The sequence below is a fragment of the Dasypus novemcinctus genome, chromosome 8 (assembly GCF_030445035.2).
Source record: "Dasypus novemcinctus isolate mDasNov1 chromosome 8, mDasNov1.1.hap2, whole genome shotgun sequence".
In the NCBI taxonomy this organism is placed as follows: domain Eukaryota; kingdom Metazoa; phylum Chordata; class Mammalia; order Cingulata; family Dasypodidae; genus Dasypus; species Dasypus novemcinctus.
The window spans coordinates 61,829,007-61,848,925 of NC_080680.1; the positions used below are offsets into that span (position 1 = coordinate 61,829,007).

Sequence of the window (19,919 nt, forward strand, 5' to 3'; positions counted from 1 at the left end):
TTGGAATTCCAGCCCAGTGGTCACGTACATATTCCAGAAGGCTCCGTGCACTGAAGTGAGCCCTGAGGCATAGCTGGCACGTGTCTATGCCACTGTTGCTTTCTCCTGGAGGCAATACAAGCTGACCACAGACTCCAGGGTCCCTGCCACTTTTTAGCCTGTGCCCCCAGGGCCTCACACCATAGTAATGAACTGGCTTGTGCATTGCAGGGCATAAGGAACTGAAGCATCTGGGTGGTATAATTGATCCACTGTGAAATCTTTATACACACAGCATGCAGATTCATTATAGCATGAGCTTGGGTGTGTGTGTGTGTGTGTGTCTTTCCAAATGCGTAAAATCAATTAGAGCATTTCACTGTTCAGCTATGCCTGGGTCTCATTATTTTCCAACCTTGAATCTTAGTTAATCAATCCAATCACTGCTTCAGTCCACACAATTTTATGGTGTCTTGAGAAAATTGCCTTTAGATGTTTCTTTGGAACAAATCTCTGTAGGAGTCAAACCATCTCATCGAAGATTCTGGTTTGAAAGGGAGACATTTAAAAAGCCAAAGCCAGATCTGCTGATGGGATAAAGACTGTTAGTGTATAAAAAGGTCATATCCTAGGTATGAAGGGAAATGATGTTTCTGAATGGTATTTCTTCTCTCTCTGCAAAGTGTATCATATAGGTAGACATGTATTGCTTTCAGGCATTAACAGTGATTACCTAGTCAAGCTGATGCTGCTTGCATTATTTCTCAGCATACTGGATTCCTGTCTTTGGGACTTAGAGGGTAAATTACAAGCTACATCAGCTCAGAGCAGGACATAATCCCATAGTGACACTTCTCCTCCTGCTGGTGCCCAGATCTGTCCAGTATATTGATCTGAATGGTGGGCCTGGGCTTCCCTCCCCAAAAGTGAAGAGGGTTGCTAGTACCTTATTCTTCAAGACAACCAGCAAATCAGTCAGCCAGTGCTTGCAGCAGCACCGTATCCTGAAGTAGAGCAGCCAGTAAAATACAGTCAAAGGTTGGACCAAGAAGAGCCCAGATCTAGTTCACAGTATCCTAGGAGACCTCTTTTTCTGGCCTTGCCCCACCTGATTGCACATATCTGTCCCAACCTCACATTTCTCCAGTTGGGTAAACCTAAGATCTAAGTACATGGTAAAGGGCTCAAACCCCTTCTATTTCACTATAGTTTACCCACACATCATCACCACCAACCCCCAAAGAAAGAAGCAGAGGAGATTCAGCATGGACCACTTGCAGGGAGACTGACTAGGAAAGAGCCTGGCTCTCATCCCTAACTTTGTCACCAACTACCTGCTTGACATTGGGCAAGATGCCCACCCTTTGTCTTTCCACTTCTGCAAAATGAAGTGGGTGTACTAAATAATCTGAGGGTACCATGACCTGCTCAAATACCCTGTGATTCTTTGTTATTCTTCAGGCAAAAGCATTAGACTACTACTACTGCTGCTTTGTACTGATAATTGCTGTCATTTCTGTTCTGATTATTTACCATCACTTTAAAAACAAGCAGCAGAGTCCTTCTAACCACATTCCAGTGTTGTAATGACATCCAAATGCTGTGATGAGCTGAGGCAATGCCTAGGAATTAGTACCTGGGACAAGCTGAAAGTCTTCTAGCCCCTGAACCCTCTCCTTCCGTGAACAGTGGAAGAAATAGGACACAAGATATTACTTCCCATCTGCGAAGTACTAACTATGGTTTTGTTAGACAAGTTTAACTTACTCTATGACCTTTTTATTGACTCATGGACAAGGAACCTTGTTGGACTTAATGTTGTCCCATCTGCTCCAGATATACTCAGTTCTCAGATTTTCTCCCAGTCATCTGTAGACTGACAGGCAAGATCTCACTGCCGACCAGGGATTTTTTGAGCTGAGCATTTATAGAGTGATGCTGATTAAATCAGTAAAGGGGATGAAGTACGTTGACCTGATATGACTTACTCTCCTCATCTCCCATGTAAGAGTCAAAGTAGATTCCCATCTTAAAAGTGACAGAAGTATAAAGATGCATCTTCCATGGGATGGTTCAGTCTGACATCAGAAATGATGGGTCACGTCTTGGTCACTGGGCTTATGTCTCTGAAAGGTGAGCCCTGGTTCACATAGATCATTTTCCTAGGAAATTGTAAGTCCTCTGGGCAGTCTTTTTGAGATTAAACTTAACTTCACCTGGCTTACTCTCTGTGAATGGCAGACCTTGTATCAAGCACATGTCCAACTTTCACTAGGTTTAGACATACATTCTCAATCCTAGATATTCACAACAGCAAGGATATGCTTTAGACTTTAAATACCAATTTAAAATGTACATAGCCTTAGGATAATATCCCTTTAGGTTACCAGCCATGTACTCTAAAGTAGCCCCCAAGTAAGAATACGAGGGAAAGCTTTAATCAAGGGAAGCGTGGACAAGCTGGGGGTTGATTAAATCATTTAGTATTACCCAGGGAGGAAGAGGATTGTCCAGAGAGCTGGGAGGTTGTACATTGAGGACAGATGTTAATCCCTTTGTACTTTTGCCTAAAATTGACCATAAGTAACAAGGAACTGTTTTTACTTGTGAGCACCCAACAAGAATCAAAGTTGGTAGCAAAGATTCATTTTAGGTTCATTTTAGGAACCTTTACTACCCTCTTAGTAATTTGTCTCTAGAAGACACAACCCAGGCAATGTTTCAGTGGTGAGTTAGACTGACTAAGGGGGAAATATCCAAAAAGGAGCTAAGTTCAGTCATTAGGAAAGAAGTCAGCTGCCTGCCCCCATTAAGAAAGTTTTCTAAAAAAAGAAAAAAAGAAAGTTTTCTGAGTACCTTAGTTATACAATATACTAATATTCTCCTTCTTAAAAACTCAAACACTCAAACACAGAAGCAATAATCAGGAAAGAAAGGTATAAGCTGCCCTTTCATCACCATACTCTACAGTTCTACTCCCTTCCTCTCTCTGGAGATAACCAATGTTAATGACTCGGTACCTTCTAGGCCTTTTTCTATATGTTTATAAACATACGCAGACATTTACAATATATGTTTTTCCCTTTTTAAATGGAATCATACTGTATATATATTCTTTGGTAATTTGATTTTTTCACGTAATATGCACTAAAAGGTCTTTTCACATCTTTTTTTTTTAATTATTTATTTATTATTATTTTTTTAATTACATTAAAAAAAAATATGAGGTCCCATTCAACCCCACCGCCCCCGCCCCCCCTTTTCACATCTTTGAGAACACCAAAATAAAAGGACCAAGAGATAGATTTAAACCTTTGTTCAAATCCTGTATGTTACACTCAGCTGTTTATGACCTTCAAGAGGTCATGTACCATCTAAATCCTCAGTTTCTTCTTCTCTAAAATAGGATCAATCTCTAATTTATAGGATTACTATAAGACTTCAAAGAGATGAGCTAGACAAAATACTAATTCAGCACCTGCACATAGTAGGCCCTCAGAAAAATTCTCTTCTCTTTCCCCTTCATTTTTGGTGAAGAATTTGTCTAATTTGAAAGAAAACACAATTTTTTTATTCAGGACTTAACTAAAATTGATGGGATTTTATTTTATTCAGCTAAATCATAATTATTAAGCCTCACTATCTCCCTGGTTTATAATAGCAATGGTATAAGCATGGAAAGTCAGAAAACACTACCTTAAAAAAAAAAAAGAGTATGAATGTTATTAATTATAAGTATTTGATAGCTTGGCCAGTGTGTGTTGAAAAGATTTGGTCAACTTATGTGGAGGAGGGGAAAGAAGCAAGCAATGAAAGCCAGATGGCTGAAAATGAAGGAAATTCCAGGCAATTTCTGCAGCTTTGTTCTAACATAGTTTTTAAACTAAACTTTTATTTCTGTGCAACAGAGAACAGCTGAGTGGTACAGAATAGATAAACAGTGAAGAAAAAAGAGCTTATAATTCCAGGAACAATACTTGGTTTCTCTCTGTACCCCCACCCCTACCCCACCCCTCACTATCCCCAGTCTCTTTTCTCAGATTTAGGGTGTTTCTTACAAAAGGCAAGAGCTATAAAAGGAGTTTGAGAATCCGTATTTGAGAGCAGAGAGTTAAGAAAAACAGCTTAAAGGTCATGGAGTCTCCTCTTTAAAAGCATACTCCAGAATGCCTATTTTATTGTACACTAACAAAACCCATGCATACTCACAGCAGATGATTTCCAATTTCAAATTTTCTTTTATATCAGCCTAAAATGGGTAGAGCAGAAGGTGTGTTGCCTTTTAACACAATCATGTTTTAATTTATTTGATGGCTCTTTCAGAGCTTTGTAAGCTCCTTCCCCTTTGACAACTCGTTTTAAGGGTTACTGTTTCAACCTGCTCTCTAAATATTGGTTTATCTTGTGCTGTGCTCACAGAGTTTCCATACCGTGCCGTTTGGCTCTGTCTATATTAACTTTGAAGTGCTTAAAGCAAAAGCACAGGAAAGCTCACAGGCATCCACAGAAATTGAGTCCAGATTTGGAGGCCACATTCAGGAGCCTTTAGAGAATGAGTGCTTTTACTACTGTCATCCTCCTAGGTAAATCGGGATGCATCTTATACTGTCTCTCTCTTTTCTTCTACCGATGAGTGGTCATACAGAGGAACCTATGAAGACCTGTTTCTTCACTGTTGAGCCTGTTGGCCCAATGGGAGCCTCTGTTATTTCTCTATCCAGAAATATGTTGGCCTCTGGATCAGCATTGTCCCCAGCAGCATTTTTACATCTACAAGATAAAAGTCAAATTCTTCAAAGGCCCAAATCTTCATTTTTTCCTCAAGAGAACCCTTTCCATGTTTGCGTATCACCTATTATATCAACCTCAAACTTGTGTAAAATGAGCTTTAATGATATTAGAAATCACTTTGTATGCATAGATTTAGTTAATATGTGAATCTGTAGTAAAAATCAAGGGATTGGATCTACCTTCCCAACATGTCACCTGAAAACATACATGGTTCAGTCTAGAAGGGCAGAAATATTAGCTTAAGGAAAATCCACTCATCTAAATCCCGAGGGATGCTCTATTGGTTTCTTTATGTCATTAATTGGACAGCACCATAGACCACATAATTCTGCACAGACTTTGGGAAAGTCCTTATACAGACCATTGACAAAATTAATTTTTTGCATAAAAAATTAAGGCAGAAGTTGTTTTTACAAGTCAATTCAGTAAAACATAAAAGTGTGTTGAACATCAGGTCAGGGATGACTAGAAGACAAAACCCTTTGCTAATGGAATTCACAGTACCTGCTGTAAATAAGGCAAGCACAAGGTTTAGGGAAGGCTTCGGGAGGAGGTGATGCCTGTGCTAAATTTAAAGGGACAAGTAGGAGTTATCCAGGTGAAGAAAAGTGAAGAAAGATGTTCCAGATAAAATGAAAAACATGAGCACAAAGTAAAAAAGAAGAAGTGGAAGCAAGTGTTAGAGGATGGGCAAGGGCCAGATCCAGGAGAGCCCAATATATGCTAAGTTGTTTCACCTTTATATTCAGTAGGCAATGGAGAGAGCCACTGAAAGAAAGGATTAAGCAGGAAGAGTGAAACAGATGTAATTAGAGAAGGAGGATTCTAGCTGTCCATCCGAGTGAGATAAAGGGGGAGCTGTTCATCCAAGTGAGATAAAGTATCTTCACTCTTTCTCATGTTGAATCACAGATAAATAGTATGCTCTGTGCAATCTGCACCATTATATTTTCATTGAGAAGATAACCGCCTCTTGTCCTCGGTAGATCAGCATTTTGTTTGCTCCCAAGAGCAACCAGTATGGTATTTACACAGCCTCTCCACCTGGAAGGAGGGATAACAGAACCCCAAGTAAGGGTATATCACAAAGGAAATAATGAGAGGTGCAGCTGGATGATTCCTAAGGCCCTTCCAGCTCTAACACTCTGTGATTCTTTGAAGGTAATGAGAATTATCCACAGAGTTGAAGCTTTTCAACAAAGAAAGAAGGAAATTCTATTAGATAAACACTTTAAGTCAAATTTAAGTCCCCAAGACAGTGCATCCCTGTTAGTCATGAAAAAGGAACCAGCTTTAACTATAAATTAAAGAATCATGCAAAGTCTATAGGGAGCAACACTTACATTCTCTGAGGAGAATTTAGGTGAGAGCATTCAAGCAGCAAGGCTGTTAAACATTGACATGTGAAAGATTTTTTTTAAATTTATAATTCCTTCATGTTTGTTCATGTGTAGGGGGATACAAAATATTTGGGATCCCTCTATTTAGAATTTTAGATACCCTTTAAATTAACTAGAATTTCTCTTTGTTCAACATCCAATGAACAAGTATGTATTGAAAACCTATTTGTGCTAGACATTGTGCTGGAGATACAGTAATGATCAAAAGCCACTTTCTTCCCTGAAGCAGGTAAAGCTAGAGTTTAGGAACAGTCCTAGAGAGACCATTATGTTTAAAAACAAAAACAAAAACAAAAACAAAAACGACTTGGATGCCTTAAATGCTGCCTTTGTAAAGGTCATTATTAAACTAAACAGCCTCCGGTATTCTACACTGTTCCAAAAGCTGACATCTCTTTACCAGTGCCCAGGTCACCTACAGCTTGCCACTTACTCCACTGTTAGTGACAGGGCTCAATACTGAAGCCATGGTTTGCTCTGAGGATGATGCACATACCTCTGGGAGAGGCAACTCATTATCATCTCCGCATGATTTTTTTAATAATTAGACACCATTTTTCTCCTAATAGGAGTAAACTTGGCAACATTTGAGAAAGGGGTGTCTTCAGGAGGAGAGGAAAAGTGGAGACTCTGGAATGCTTAAAGCTAAACATTCCCTACCAGGTACAGGGATACTGCCTGAGATAGCAGAAAAATTGTGGGTTTTTGGTTCTTTGATTTGCTGTGTGGCCTTGGGCCAACTGCTGTGACCTCTTTGAGGCTCAGTTGTCCTTATCTGTAAAGTGAAGATAATTATTCCAACCATAGAGGGGGATTTTAAGGATGATCACTTATAATAGACACTAAAAAAATAAAAAGAGTTTGCCATCCCTCTTAGTTCCCTATGCAGGAAACTTTACGACCTAAGACCATCCAATTTAATTCATACTCAATGCAGTTTATTCCTACATTTCCTTGTAGAAACAGTGAAGGGTGGGAAATGGATAGAAGCTAACTTTAAGCTAGTTTCCTCTACAAGCTTGCCAGATCTCTGGAACAGGAAGCAGAGCAGCTGGTTCTCACAGAGCCCACCAAGCCTGAAAAAAAGTAGCTGTTGTTGGGACATTCCTTTTGACTTTAGCACCTAATCCAATAAGGTGTTTTTCAAGAATGAGATGTTGAAGTGGGGGCCAAAGGAAACAGGGTCCAAATATTTCTTAAAAGGTAATATCCTGTTCTGACATGACTGAAGGAAGTAAGGCCTTTGGATAAGTGAGGTGTGATTACTGAAAAAGAGCAGCTATGTCCATATATATATATATATATATATATATATATATATGAATGATATTACGCCTCAACAATTGTCTCCTCAAATCCCTATAGGAAGGAAGAGGAAAAGGAGAACTGGAGAAAGAGAAAAAGAGTTAAAAAAAAAAAGAAAAGAAAGAAAAAAAGGAAAAAGCGTGAAAAAAAAATATGGAAAGGAGGAATATCTAACAAAACAGATAAGACCCAGGGCATCCTCCGCTGCCCCCTCCCACACCCCATTCTTATAACTGTCATAGCCCCTGTTTGAGCAAGATAGGAATTCCCTAATAGTGTCTATTATTTATTGAGAGCTTATAGTATGCCAGGCACTGTGCTCATCACTTTATATGCATTATTTTGTTCAATCTTGCCCACAGTTTTATAAGGATGACACTATTCCCTAGCCTGGTTTTAAAACTGAGAATTTAGAAGGGTCACATAACTCACAGGTACAAGGTCTGTTAAATTCCAAAGCAGTTACTAAGAGTTTATGTTTCAATCTTTCCCTCTATTGTGGTGTTTATCAAGTTCCATCCATCTACTCAGCTTCCTTCCATCTCATCCATCCATCCACCCACCCATTGCCTACCTTGTTTTAGGTAGTATGCTGTAGGCATGGGAATTACCAAAGTGAAAAGTGAAAAGAATCAGACTTAGCCCCATGAAGATCACAAATTGGTCAAGGCACCTCCAGCAGATAACATTCCTCTCATACTTTCATTTATTAAGGGTAGAACTAGCCCCTTGGTAAAAGCTAGTGCTTATGGGACAGAGCAAAAAATTCATTAGCACACATACTTCTCAGGATAAAACCAAACATACAGAAATGAAGTATGCTGAAATCAACTAGGCCTAAAGTGAGTATCTTAAAACCCAACACTGAGTCATTAGGCAAAGCACCCAGTTCCTAAGAAAACATTTTTGTGAAGAAATACTAAGTCATCCAGAGAGATGCTTAGAAATCTGGAAGACTTGGAGGCAGTGTTGGAACTTTGCATCCTTCCTCTGCCACTACTAACAACCACTGGCCTACTTTATGCACAGCTGACGGCCTGTTCATGTTGTAAATTACCAACACTGCACCTCCTACCTCTGCAAGCATGTGCACACATACACACACAATTTCTCTCACCCCACTGAAACTGTGGGTCTCTACCTCCTTTTCTGTGCCACTCGCTTCTCTTATCCTTTCCTAATACCCCTTCCCTCTCACCCCTTCATCCCTTGCCACATGGGACAGTTCAGAGTGTAGGTTTTCAGTGTCCCACTATCTGATCAGTTTTCTAAATGCTTATTCATTTTGCAGATGTCCTCAGAAGATTTGCTTAACACAGGCAGACAGCAATATTACAGAGAAATCTCAGTTTAAGAACTGATGATATTCAAATTGTTTTGAAGTTTAGGGAATAAGGAAAAAATTAAATTTATACTCTGGCCTTAGTAAAATCCCACATGCCAAACATGAGATTTTTCTTTATAGAATCAAAAGGATATATCGGGGGAGAGAATGTGACTCAGGCTTTTGGGCACCCGCCTCCCAGATGGGAGGTCCCAGGTTCAGTTTCCAGTGCCTCCTAAAGAAGGCAGGCAAACAATGAGCAGGCAATGAGCAAAAACAATGAGCAGGCAACAAGCAAGATAGCATGCAAACAATGAGCAGACAGTGAGCAAAAACAAACAAGCAGGGAGCAGATGTGGCTCAAGCAGTTGGGCACCTGCCTCCCACATGGGAGGTCACAGATTTGGTTTCCAAGAAGAAACAAATAAAATGAGCAGACAATTAACAAGAACAATAAGCAGACAACAAGCAAAATCAGCGAGCAAACAGAAAAGGGAGCCATCTGGGGCAGGGGGTGGATAAAAATAAATACCATTTTTTTTAAAGAGGCTAACTAAAATTTTTTTAAAGTGTATATGGGACAACCTTGCAGATCATTCCACAGTATATCCAGGATGCTTTCTGAGAAATTGAATTTAAGTTCTTCATGATAGAAAATGAAGCTTACATATCATGGATGCACTTACTGGGGAAATCCCCTGAAATGTTAAAGAAATCTCTGTGGGTGGTCAGTGCACCCCTCCCCCACCATGTTCCCACACTTCCCCCAATCCACCACACTTTTTCTGCTTCGACTCCTCCAAATTAGCAAGCTGGCAAAATCAGAGAATCCAGTGCCCAGAGCTTGTACAGTTTTAAGTTTCATCAAGCTATGGAAAATCACAGAAGGAAACTGAATAAGCAAGGTATTTATTGATGTAAAATATACCACACTAGAGAGATACCACTTATCTATGCTTTTTTTAAAGAAAAGGATACCAGAATTCCAGTGTGGCAGAAAAAATGACAGTGGAGACAGGTCTTCTTCACTGTCAAACTTGACAGCATTTTGGGGGCCATGTTTGTTTGTAATGTGCAGGAAGACAGTATGGTGACAGCTTGGGGGTCATTTCTCTCCCCTATATTCTGTGTTACCTACACTTCTACAGACCTTCTGAAGGCACATCCTGGACACACCTAGAAACAACTTATGTGAAAAGGGGCACTGACATGCACTTGAATTTATGGAGATTGACAATATAACCGACCCATGGTGGAGTGAAGTGAAACCACATGTGGGCTGGACTGACCCTCCCTTGATCTAGAAAAGAGAAGTGCTGTTTTCCAGCTCACCCTTGCATACTTAACACCTCCTGGAGGGTAGTTCCACAGGACAAGTTGGCAAGCAGTAGACTACTTTTCACCACACATGGTCTTGCTGCAGCTATGTATTTATATAGGTGTAGACAGTGGTTTGATGGATTGTATTCCTTTCTCTTGACATACAGAAAGGCAGTGTTGAAGCCTGGTATTATTGGTTATACTATCTTGCTACATTTTTTTCACCCCAAATGTGTAAAATTGCCTTTCTCTTGTTTTTCTGAGCCTAAATAAACTCTAAATGTAAGCTTATCCCAGTATTTATGCCAGTTCAAGAATGTAATCATTTGCTACTTAGCATTTTTGGGATCCCTGAAAATCATCCTGTATAAACAAAGTAGTATCTGAAATGGATGGGTTTTCTGAATACTAACTGTACTTATTTGTTCACAAAGAAGTCACTCCGCCAAAAGAACCAATTGAAAAGGTAAAGGACAGGGTGGACTACCATGCTCATGATAGATAACACCAATGCATCAAGACACTCACCCAGTAGTCCTCAGTCCTCAAGTGGCATTGGCATTCCATGTTAGTTGCAGACAAAAGAGTAAGGCATTTCACTCCTTCCCACGTTTTGCCAGCCAGTTACTGGAAGCTGGATTCAGTCACCTGGTGATTAAGGTATCATGATCACATGGAGAACTTATGAGACATCTAATTCTCATCACTTCCCAGTAGTTAGTGCTATCAGCACTATTATTACGCTCAATACTAAAAGGTCATAGGCCTCATTCTTTACACTCTGAAAAGCCATTGTGTGGCATAATGTTTAGCTGATGGACTTGTCTAGAATCTAAAAATTTAGCAAATGAATCTCAATCAATGACTGGGATTACAGAATCCCAGAATGTAATTTGTTCCAATTCCCTCATTTGATCTGTGAGGAAAGAAAGGCCAAAGTTACAAAATGACTGGCCCACATGGATATAGCTAATAAAGCTAGAACTAAAAAGCCAGAAAATCAGTATTTCCCAACCATGTGCTCAGTGTCTGTTATAAACAGGAAGATCCAAGAAACTGGTATAGTGAATGAGAATATAGTATCTAGAGCCAAACTTCTTGAGTTCAAATCCTGGTTCTGCCATTTATTGGCTTTATGTCTTGGAGTAAGTCACTTAACCGTTCTCTGCTCTTATTTCCTTATCTGTTTAATAAATATGAAGTAATACCTACCTCATAGGGGCTTGGGGAAGATTAACGAATTAATATATGTAAAGCATTTAGATGAGTGTCTGGTTATTTAAAGATAGGCTCAATATAAGAGTTTTCCTTTTGCTAAAGATGCACTAAGAGCTCAAATCATGTGACAGGCAACCCAGGTGGTCAAAAGTGTACTTAATACATTCTTAACTAGGATAAGAAAGGATTTTCCTGCCAAACTACTGAAAAGAATTTTCTACTCATTCTATATATTTCTATCATAACACTATAGAAATAAGTTGAGAATTTTATGCACAGCTCAGAAGGTACCTGATATTTCAAGCAGAAATCTTTTGTCCTTTCTGAAGATGTGTTATCCATCAGTTTAATAAAAAAAAAAAAGCATTCCTTACTATTTAAGAGGGAAGAATAGAGGGGGAGGGGCCAAGTGGGAAACGAAGAAAAGAAATAATTAGAAAAAGCTGCATTCATAGAGTTTGAGAATTTTTCCTAGTTATTTAGTATAAATGAATGAGAACCAAGATTTATGAATTCATCTGAAGTCCTTAAAACCATGCCTAGGACATTGCCTAATTGGAAGGTATTATTGTAATTGCTGATCCCATTTACAAATAAAAAGTCGAGGTCAAAGAGAATAACTTGCCCAAGGTTATAAAACACAGGTGGAAATAGATTCGAACCCTGTTCTGTTGGAATCCAAAATTCTGGGATCAGCATGATTCTTTGACATCGTGTTCATGTTGCCATCTGCTTGTTAAATGTAAAGTGGGGATTTAGGGCCATTTATCAGTTTATCAGATCCAAGTATATTTTAAAATATTGTTCCATTTTGACTTGACTTCTGTAAAAGAAAACATAGGGAATCATCTTCAGAACTTTGTATTAGGTAATGGTTTCTTAGACTTTATATCCAAAGCACAAGCAACAAAAGAAAAAAAAACGGGACCTCATCAAAATTAAAAACTTTTACACATCAAAGCATTTTATCATGAAAGTAAAAAGACAACCTACACAATGGAAGAAAATATTTGGAAACCACTTATCCAATAAGGGTTTAATATCCAAAATATGTAAAGAAATCCTACAACTCAACAAGAAAAAGCCAACCCAATTTAAAACTGGGCAAAACCCCTCTCAATTAGAGGTGGAGTGGGCATCACCAAACCCTGAATCCAACAGGATTGGGGAATGAATGATGAACTGGAGTAGACTCACTGTTATTCTATTACAGCTTTATTGTTATTCAACAATGGAAGAACTTTTATCCTTGATGTAAAGGCAGTGGCCACCTGAGGTTCTGAGGGGAAAGAGAGGGGGAAAAATAGGTGTAATATGGGGGCATTTTCAAGACCCGCTATTGAAAGGGAGAAAGAAGTGGGGAATGGAGAAAGCCAAGAGATCAAACAGGCTCTCCTGTATAAACACAAAGTCCCTTAAATGGGTTTCACTTCTGTTAATTAAGCTCTTTTTCAGTTTGAATTATATATATTTTTGAAATTTTCTATGTCACATTTGAAATTTTTTCCTTCTCAGTAAATTTGAGTGTCTATTCTGTCATTGGATGAAGTGAATATTAAGACATTGGAATTGTCCTGAATGACATTGCAATGACAGATACAGACCATTATGTATCTTGTCATAACTTACAAAAGTGTGTGGGAGAGAGTTTAAACTATAATGTAAACTATAATCCACACTGAGTAGCAATGCCTCCAATATGTGTTCACCAATTGTAACAAATGTACCACCCTAATGAAGGATGTTGTTAATGTGGGAAAAGTGTGAGAAGGGTAGGGAGTGGGGCATATAGGAATCCCCTACATTTTTTATGTAACATTTATGTAATCTAAGTATCTTTAAAATTTTTTAATTAAAAAAATAAAAATAAAAATGGGCAAAAGACTTGAATAGACTTTCCTCCAAAAAAGATATGCAAACAACCAAAAAGCATATGAAAAGATGCTCAACATCATTAGCCTTCAGGGAAATAGAAATCAAAACCACAATGAGGTACCATTTCACATCCACTAGAATGGCTACTATTAAAAATAAACAGAAAATTACAAGTGCTGAAGAGGATGCTGAGAAACAGAAACATTCATTGCTGGGGGGAATGTAAAATGAGGCAACCACTGTGAAAGATAGTTTGACACTTCTTCAGAAAGTTACGTGTGAAATTACCATATGACCTAAGAGTCTCACTTCTAAGTTTATTAAAAATAGGGACTCAAACAGATATTTGCACACCAATGTTCATAGCAGCATTGTTCACAACTGCCAAAAGATGGGAACAACCCAAGTGCCCATAAACTGATTAATAGATCAATAAAATGTGCTATATACACACACAATGAAATATTATTCAGCCATGGAACAACATGGATGCATCTTGAATTCATGTTGAATGAAATAAGCCAGACACAAAAGGGCAAATATCATATGATCCCACTAATGTGAAATAATTAGAATAAGCAAAGGTGTAGGGTCAGAAACTAGAATACAAGTTACTAGGGGCCAAGGTGGGAATAGGGAATGAGGAGTTAATGTGTAAATTATACAAAGTTTCTATTTGGGGTGGTAGAAAAATTTTCTTCCTGGATGGTGGTGATGGAAGGTGAATATTGTGAGCATAATTATATATTTGAATGTGTTTTAAAAGGGATATTTTAGGCTGAGACATATGTTACTAGAATAAAAAATTTCTTAATAATTCTGTACAAAATACTGAACCCTAATGTATACCAAGGATTATAGTTAATAGTACAATTATAACCATGTTCTTTCATCAGTTTTAACAAATATACCACATTAATACAAGATGATAATAATGGGGGGGGGTAATATGTAGTAACTATTTTCTACATAATTTTTCTGTAAACCTACAACTTCTTTAATAATAATAATAATAGTATATATGATGACCCATGAATTTGCTTAAGATATCACCCAGGACAGGGAGAAAAGTGTTCTAAGGATAAAAATCCTAGCAATGAATGAGCATCACAAATAGTCAAAAGCAAATAAGGGATTTAATAAGCCAATATAAATCTTAATATGAGAGTTTAAAATTATTCAGACTTTAGCCTGGTAATAGTCCTTTAACTTGCCCTGAGTAAACAAAACATCAAAGAGTAATATATATTAATATAGTCTACTTGAAGAGATCTTTAAACCTAACTTGGAAAAATGATGTTAGGTCATTTTGGTGTGGTCACGCATAAAAACATTTGTGAAAGTCCTCCCTTTCTCCTAGAGTAAACCCCCTTCAGGGGTACTGAGCACACGCACCACTACTCCCCCTTCCTGCAAACAAAACCTCTGTGTGAATCAACCTTCCCAGCCTGTGCTGAGCAGGCGCTACCTGCAGAGAGGGGTGTGTGTGTGTGTCCATGTCCCAGCACTGATGGGATTAATCACTTTGAACCAATAGCTAAAAGATTCCTCCTCTGACTCCCCACATATCAAACTCAGGATATAGAAACAGGGAGATATCTGCAGAGGAACTAGCTCCTTTGTTTTCCTCCACCAAGCCAGGCTTGAATTGGATTTCTGGCCTGATTAAACAGTGTGGAGGGTCGCCTCGAAGCACCAGGTAACCCTGTCCCATGGTCCTGTTCCGATTCTCACTGAAGACTGACAGCCTTAGGATGGATTGAAAAGGACCACAATGGCCGTTCCAGGTCAGGCCATCTGCCAGTCAACCCAGAGGCCGTCCTAGAGGCCTAGGGAGCTTAGGTCACCTTTGCCACCCGGGGATGGGCTGCCCACACTGCCTCTGTTCCTCAGGCTACCCACCCTTTTTTTTTTTTTTTAAGGTTTTTTAAAAATTTATTTCTCCCCCCTCCCCACCCTATTATCTGCTCTGTGTCCATGCACTGTGTGTTCTTCTTTGTCCACTTGCATCCTTGTCAGTGGCACCTGGAATCTGTGTCTTGTTTTCGTTGCGTCATCTTACTGTGTCAGCTCTGTGTGTGTGCAGCGCCACTCCTGGGCGGGCTGCACTTTTTTCATGCACAATACTTGGTATATACTAGGTTTTCAACAAATGCATGCATGGGTACATGCACACACATGTATATGTGAATAGCTGAATGCCTGGATGGGAAAAAAAAATTTCAAGGTGAAAACATTTGTGATGAGAAGAGACAGAATCTTGAGAGATAACAGAATTAGGTTTATCTTTCTAGTTATTTCCCTGTCAGATAAACTTCATGAACATGAATGCCTAGAAAGGATTCTGTTTAATTTAAATAAACGTATTAAAAACTACTCCAGAAAATTAACTCAAGAAGGAGAAATACTTGGGTTTGTAGGGTTTTAGAGGAAGGATACCAATTTATGATGAATAAGTAAGTGGAGAACTTGATGGCCTAATTTGATGGATGCCAAATAAATCCCTTGACCCCAAAATAAGACTTGATCCCAAATCTTAAAAAAGCCTTTTTTTCTATTTAAGATAATGACTAGAGAAAAATACTTAAGGAAATTGAGTTGTATAAAATAAGATGATCCAGCGTTTGGCTTGGAGCAGCTGTCTATTAAGTGCTGATGGAATATACATGTGGAATATAAATATAAACAAAAATGATGATAAATCCAATAGGATTGCAAGGAGTGTACCTTGATGTGGGATGGGATGGTCAAGGAAACCTTCCTAGATGAGTAAAGGGCTTGAATCAGACCTTGACACAGGAACATGGAGGACATCCCAGGCAGGGAGAATTGGAAGCAAATTCACAGATATGAAAAAGAAAAATGATGTGCTAAGCCCACGAGGAGTCAAGCTTGGCAGAAGCACACTCTATTTGAGGCATGTAATTCTGGAAAAGGAAAGGGGTTTGTTTAGTGGAAGACCTTCAGTGTAAGGAAGCTAATCAATTAAGATAAACTAGGAAAGAAAAAAAAACTACAATGAAAACCAAAAGATTTTGTTAGAGTGATAAAGAGAAAAATGATGGCAAAGGACACTTGTGTTTGTAATCTACATAATGCCTACTCTCATCCATGATCTTATTATACAGAGAACAGCTCTGTAATTATTTTCAATAATATATTTCCAACTAGAATTCTAGACAAGACAACCAAAATCTTGAAAGCTCAAGGGCAAAAGAGATTTTGCAGGTCCTCGACCCTCTTAATCTGTTTTTGAGGAAGTTTTATCTAAGTATAGCAGCCAGCAGGAAATCATTATCATTTTTAATGTATTGATACCTAGAAAACAGGATGATCAGAGCATGGGAACAAGAACTAAAACATTTTAACTGAATCAAGCTGGGTAGAGGTGAATAACACACTAGTCTTTCTTAGTCTATGTGGTGGTATCAAGAAATGTTGTGGGGATAAGGGAAGCTGAAGATATTCTGAACTGGACCATGTTTGGGGCCCATTCTACTGTATGACATGCTTTGTGAGAAAGGTTTAGAGGCAAATGGCATGCTTGTAATGAGATGTAAATATATCTTGCTGCAACTGTGTTTTTACCCCCAAGACCTGTCCATGTACTTAAAAAAACAAACAAACAACAACAACCACAGGAAAAAAAAAAAAAAAAAAACAAGTCTTGGCAGGAGTCCTTTGCAATATCAGTAACCACATTTTTTAAAAATGATTATCAGGTGAGGAAAACTGGCATGGCTAAAACAGTTACCTTGACCACAGTTTTCTGCAGTGGAAATGAGTGCTTTGCCACCTCAGATGTTTGATAATCTTGGCTATAACTGTTTTATGGAGCCAAAACCTCAGGCCAACCAGGCAGAATTCTAAGAGAAATATGACTCTATCTTCTGGTTCCTGAGCCACACAAGTTACTGTTTTATAGCCAGCCGTGTTTCTCTTGGTGCTATTTATCATATGTCCACTTTTGGTTAATTTTTAGCCTTCAAACATATTTTTACTCTTTATTGTCTATCATTTCCTTGAGTCTTTTATTTTTTTTTCCCCCTAGGCCCCTTTCAGGGATTTTCTCAAATATAGCAGTGTTTTATGAGTGGTAGAAAATCTGCTACAGCTAAGTTTAACTGCTCTTCTAATCTTGTCTCTCTTTGTAACCCTACATGATTTGCTACTCCAGCCCTTAGTGACTTAGCAGTTGAGAAGGAGTAACATGAGTTTTCTTTCCAACCTTGGTGAACAAACTTGTTTCTCTGAGCCTCAGCTTGTTTGTTTATAAGATGGAGATAGTAATGCCTGCTCTGCTTACTTCAGATTTGGGAGTACTACGTGAGACAACTGACGAACTGTCTTTGTTTACTACAATCAGTCATGTAAATGCAGGGGATTATGACTACCACCTTGCCTCTTTCTAACCCCCTGCAGTACTCATGGTTTAGCCACACAGCTTAGCAATTAGCTCTTTACTATTGTCTAACTTTGTTTTCTTAGACTCCTGGGTGGCTGTCAGTTCTCTCATCTGTGCTGAAAGCATCTTGAAGGTGGTGAGCATGCTTCCCACTTCTTTCCGTATGCTCAGAAGTGAATGTGAATGCTTAAACGTCAAGTTAATGGGGGCATGTCACAAATGCCCCTTCCCTCATTTCCTTACCCTGTGGTTACCTTTTCTGACTTGCTCCAGGAAGTCTTCCTCAACTAATGCCTTCCTACTCTACTTGCTTAATCCCTATCCTTACAGTAATCATTCATGCATTCAATGAAAATCAAATCCAGTTAATCATTGTTCACCCCTTGATTTGTGCCAGACCCTGTGCTAAGCCCTTTACCTAGATTTTCTCACTTAAACCTCATAACAAGTCTGTAAAAGTAGCTATTGATATTATTTCCATTTTAAGGATGAGTACATTGTAAGTAACTTGCCCAAGATTATACAGTGTGGCAGAGGAAGACTGATTCTCAGATAATCTGATCCCAGAACCAGAGGTCTTATGAATTATGCCGCACTGTCTCCCTGAGCATCTGCTGTGTGCAAGGTGCTGTAGTAGTGCTGGAGAGATTACGATGAGGAAGCCAGGGCTCTTCCTCTTGGGAGCTCATAATCTAGTGTGGGAGGCAAACAGGTATGCAAGTAACTATAGCGTAGTGAAGGGAGGCTAGAGGGAAGAAAAGAGCTAAATATAGGGGTGATCTGAGATTAAACCAGAAATCTTTTTTTGTATACTATATTACATGTCAGCCAACCCAATTGATGTTTTTATAAACTTTATTTTGAAATAATTTCAAAATAATAAAAAAGTTGCAGAAATATTACAGAGTTCCCTTATATCCTTGCACCCCAGTTCCTTAACTGTTGCCATTTTTGGACCACTTGAAAATAAATGCAGAGATTGCCCCATTAGCTCTTATTACCTCAGTGCTTATTACCTAAATACAGGGATACTGTCCTACATAACCGTACTATAACCATCAAAATCAAGAAATGACATTGATCCAATAGTACCACCTAATCCACAGATCCCATTTTAATTTTGCAAGTTGTTCCAATGATGTCCTTTATAGGCCCAGGGTCACATATTACAGTTAGGTGTCATTTCCTTTTAGACTTCCAAGTCTCAGAGCATTCCTCCGAGAAGAAGGCATTCTTCTTGTCTTTAATATTCTTGACATTTTTTGAAGAGTCAGACCAGTTATTGTATATAATGATCCTTGCTTTCCAATGCCTGATGTGCCTTCATGATTTTTTAATATTTGACAGGAATAGTACAGAAGTATGTTACATTCTTCTCAGTATATCTCGTCAGGAGTTACACAATGTCAATATGTTCCATTATTGATGATGCTAACTTTTATCCCTTGTTTAAGATGATTTCAGTCAGGTTTCTCCACCACAAAATTATTTAAGATGTATGTTTCATTTATTAATAGTCTGTAACAAGTAGTGTATGGGGACCTAATCTGAGACTAAGTAAATGTCCTGTTCCTCATCAAAATGTACCCACCTCATTCAGCATTCATTCATGATTCTTGCATGAATGAATTATTTTTATGATGACTACCTAAAGGTAGCTTTCTAACTTCCATCATTTTTTTCTAGGTTATTAATTGGCATTGTACTGTTGAGTAGACCTTTCCCTTCTCTCATTTATTTATTTATTTATTTACTCACTCATTTATTCCTGGATTCCTATTTTACTAAAAGAGCTAAAATCTATGACTCAAATTGTCCCAGACTTGGTCAGTTGAGTCCTTCAGGCTGGTCCCGGAGTACTTTTAACATTTCTTTCATTCTTTGAGCACTTCCTTGTTTTCTGGTACAACAAAATTTCCCAGGCTTATCCTATGTTTTCTCAGTCCCTGTCCTGGAGTCAGCCATTTCTACAAGAATGGGTTCCTTTTAGTGGAGAATAGAATTTAGGAACCCAAGATCTGGGTACATGGTATGCTTTTTACTACAGGGATACCCTTACTTGTAGGTCTGTCAGAGAACAGAGCTAGGATATAGATAGGTATAGATACACACATTTATGTATATGCATGTTTATTTGTATACACACACATATCTGTTGCTATATCTGTATCTATGTCGATCTATCAAAAGCCATAAATTCCCACTGTTTTCAGTATCATTCCAGTACTACAAGGTTTATTCTAGCTGTCTCACCTTCCCTGTCTTTAACTTCCTTCTCTGACAGTAAGCAATCTGCTTCCCA

At 38.5% G+C, this 19,919-nt stretch overlaps 1 protein-coding gene across 4 annotated transcripts in view; it reads left to right on the forward strand.

Moving 5' to 3' along the window:
- Positions 1–19,919, forward strand: part of ADAMTSL1 (ADAMTS like 1) — a 1,125,968-nt gene that overhangs the window by 935,837 nt on the left and 170,212 nt on the right. The gene's annotated exons all lie outside the window — the stretch shown is intronic.